This window comes from Penaeus chinensis, chromosome 33, assembly GCF_019202785.1.
Source record: "Penaeus chinensis breed Huanghai No. 1 chromosome 33, ASM1920278v2, whole genome shotgun sequence".
NCBI classification, from domain to species: domain Eukaryota; kingdom Metazoa; phylum Arthropoda; class Malacostraca; order Decapoda; family Penaeidae; genus Penaeus; species Penaeus chinensis.
Window position 1 is genome coordinate 1614560 of NC_061851.1, and position 4252 is coordinate 1618811.

The following is a 4252-nucleotide window of genomic DNA, read 5'->3' on the forward strand; positions in this document are numbered from 1 at the left end:
CATATCAACTCGAAATATAATCATATTCACAGAAAGATTACCTTTGAGTCTAAGAAGTCTTAGACATTCACTTCCTCCTAAGCAAGATTACTGATATGCTCTTCCATTTTCCTTAGCAGTATCCAACTTATACACCAGAGATGATTGCAAATCCTAAGCAACAGCCAGTCGAGCCATGGAACATGTACCTGTGGACTCATAGCTTCTCCTATGAGTCGAAGTTCTCCCTTGTTTTCAGTTGGTTATCAGTGTATTCCTAAAGATAATGTTCTGCCTTGTTTTTGAGTGGTCACGCTGGTCTCCTGAGCATCCCCTCTGGTCTCTCCCCCAGGGTTCTCCTACCCACAAGAATGTGTGGAAACGGGAGTCCTGGAGGTTGAGCGATGCTGTATATGAGTATGCCCTGCGGCTAGCAAAACGTCGCTTTGGTCCCTTATTCCAGCAAGACGGGTGGCCTGGCCCGGTGGCGTCAATCGGCTGGTCTCCTTCGCTGTTGGCACTCACACAGGTCCCGTTAGCGCTGTTCACAAGGGTTATTGGTTTGTATACCCTCTTATCACCCCTGTAGCTGTTAGACATAATCTCTAACATATAGCTTCCCCTTGTTGGACTCTGTAGTGGGTGGGGGCGTGAGAGGGTGAAATAACTACTTAATTTTATTGCAAATAACTTACCAAAACCCCCACAAACAGAAAAATTATGATAAACCAGGCAAGGCACTAACCATGGCAGTCACTCTGAAGTCATTTATGGCTTCTAGTGGCAAGGGAAAATCAAAAGCACAAGCTGACTCTGGACATAACAGAGAAACCATCACCTAAAAACATGACTGTCCATGAAATTGTCTGGCAGATGAACTCTCGAGTTGGCCTCTCCAGGGAGACCTCTGACTTCCCCTCAGACTTCCTCCCTGACCGAGATGGGAGCGCAAGCTGGACCAACCAAACCAGCAGCTGATCCCATGAACAAAGCCCAGAATCCAAGCCAAAAGGGCGATCCTAAACGACCATAGCTGGAGACAAACTCTGAGGGAGAGTCTGGACCCCCTAGGTGTTTCCCACAGTTTAAGGTTCCCACTAAACCTGAAGGCTTCGACAATACCTACCAATAGGTTAGAGCATTAAAGATACAGGGGAAAATCCGGCTGTCAGTCCTGGTTGCCAGAGACCAGGGCATGATCATTGTCCTTAAAGATCAAGATACCCTGAATTTCCTGCAGGAAACATAAATTAACGACAGGAGGAAAGTGTGCATCTCACCACTGAATCCCGACAGTAGGAGAGTCAAGATGATGCTACTTGGCTTCTCAGTTTCGTATGATGTGGATCTGATCACATCACACACACAGGTCGTGAGGTCTTTCTGAATGTCGAAAAGGAAGACCCCAACCAGGGAAGTCCTGGTGACCCTGAAAGGAGCCCCAACTACTATCCTTGATTTGGGAAACGGGCTCCTACAACCTCCATCAGAAACTATGTGCCTGAGCCACTTCGGTGTTTCAAGTGCCAGAAATATAGTCACCACCAAGCTAACTGCAAGGCCAAGCCCAAATGTGGAGTCTGTAGCAAGGCACATAACACCATGGTGTGCCTTAAGGCCCACAAGGAAGGCCAAAGGGACATATTGGCCAAATGTCCCAACTGTGCCAAGAGAGCTGTGCCTGGAGCCTGGCTTGCTCTGTCAGGAAGGAAGTGACCCTCAGGCGACAAGAAGTTGCTAAAAAGCAACCGGACTTTGTACCTGCTCCCCTAAGTACCCATTTCTGGGGACTGAACAAGAGAAAAGGAGCACCTCCCCAGCTGACACCAGCCACTGCAAGTGTGCAGAAAAAGAACCAGAGGAATAAAGGTTCAAAGAACACTGCAAAAGCCTTCCAAAAAGACAATCATCTCTTGGATGAGGAAGACAAGACTCTCCTGTTGACTGTTGTGGTCACTGCGGTAGCAACAGTTTTGGGGAGGCAGAGGAGGCAGTCACGGGCGCCTTGACGGCAATGACCCAGACTGTATCAGCCATGAGAGGGAGCCAAACCAGCCCCTATCCCACCTCCAGACCAGATTCCCCTCCCTACTCCAACCCTGGCCAAACCCTTACAGCAGAGCCAAAACAGGCTGAATCTGTGCAGACTGAGCTTACCACAGTAAAGCCAGCAAAGACCCAAAAACACACAAAGCCTGAATGAGAGAAAAGCCCAGCCAACAAAAGTCAGAGCTACCAAAGGTTCTCCACCTCCCAGTGGACCCATAGATAACCTGATAAACAGCCCAACAACAGATGAAGATTTCCTCAGCGAGGACAGAGTTGTCAGACAAGTCAGATACCCCCATTGATGGGGAAACTGACTCTGAATCCGAATATAAAGACGTCTCACGTGTAACTAACATGTAACATGACACACAATCTAAGCATAATACAGTGGATCATTAGCGGCTTCAATACAAGAAATGCCAACCTCCATGCAATAGTGCAATCAAGGAACATTGACACTGTCATGCTCCAGGAGACATTGACAGATGAGTCTGTTTGCTTCTCAGGATATTGTCTTCATGTCACTAAGCACAACTGGCATCAGAGGATTGATCACCCTGGTCAGATAACAATCCCCTGCTCTGCAAAGGCCAATGCACCGCACTGTGGAGATGATGTTCAATATCTTGCTGTTGAGATTCAGGGCCCCCTAAAGCTGTACAATGTGTACAGCAGGTCAGGCTGTAGGAAGTTAGACATCAGCCAGGCCTGTGCTATTGCAACACAAGACTGAGTGATCATAGGGGAAGACTTCAATATACACTCCCCCGTCCTGGTTCCTTGCAGTGCACTGGATGCGGCAGGCTATCACATAGCCAGTGTGCTTGAAACATTCCCTGAGATCACTCTTCTCAATACCCAAGAGCCAACGCATGTCAAAGGAGGGGTCCTAGACCTCACCTTGGCCACTGCGGCTCTGGTGGAGAGAATCAGATGCTGCATTGATGAAACTGTCACAAGTCACCACTATGGCATTGTCATGGATTCTGGCCCAGCCCCAATACCACAGCACAATCCTAGATGGAAAAGAGACAAGGTCAGCTGGTAAGCCTTTCAGAATGACTTAGCCCACTGTCTTAGATGCAATTAATCCCCACAGAGTAAAAATGTGGCCAGTGCCACACACCAGTGCACGAGTTCAATGCGAGAAGTAACAGTCTGCCAGCGGAACTGAGGCAAACTAAGAATGCCTACAACCAAGCAGACTTCCTCATATCAGAGAAAGGGCAGCTGAACCCGATAACTCAGACATCATCTTTTCTCTGAGGGAATTAAGAAAACCATACAAAAACAGTTCTCGCTTAGCCCCTGGCACTGATGGGATCTCCTACTCCATCATTTCCCACCTAGAACTGACAGATGAGCTTGTATTTCCGCAACTCATCAAAATGTCCTAGGAAACTCCCACTCTATCACAGAGTTGGAAGAGGCAAAACCAAAGGAGCCAGGGAAGTACTGCTCATCTCTCTCCTCAGCTGTTTGGGCAATACAGCCAAGAGGATGGTACTAAATCGACTCCAGTGGAAAATTGGACCCCCACATGAACACCCCTATGGGATCACAAGGGGCATGAGCATAGCACACATCATAACCACGCTCTAAAGCACAATCAGCACTGTCTGGATCTTGTATCTGAGAAATGTCGTAGGACAGAACTAAAAATCTCTGCAGCCAAATCAAAAGCCATGGTTCTCAGACACAAAGTCTGCGAATCCAAGGAATAGACCTAGAATGGATCCAGGTCTTCCAAAACCTTGGAGTAAGGATTGACCAGACCCTGTCCTTCCAAAAGGAGATCCAGTTCTTGGATGACCAAACCAAAATATGATTGTCATGAGAGTAATGACTGGGAGACAGAGCTGGACAGAGAGTACTAAGAGTACTATGTATATGCTGTCCATCCCATTGTAGACTATGAGTCTGTTGCCCTGATTGCCACCAATTGGAGACAGTTCAAAAGGAAGCTGCCAGGATCATTCTGGGTGCCCCAAGGTGGACGAAGGTCCTTACCTCCTCGTGAAGGCAAACTTTCTCCCCCTGTACTCAGATGCCTAGAACAAAATGATGAACTCTTTGCAAACAACTCCTTGCTGTCACAAACAGTCAGGATGTTGATATGCTATCAGCTTAAAGAGCAACTACTTGCTAATGGCTTCGACTCCCTCCACCCTGACTTCATTGAAGCCCCACTTTGGCCACACACCATCAAGTTCACTGTTATGAG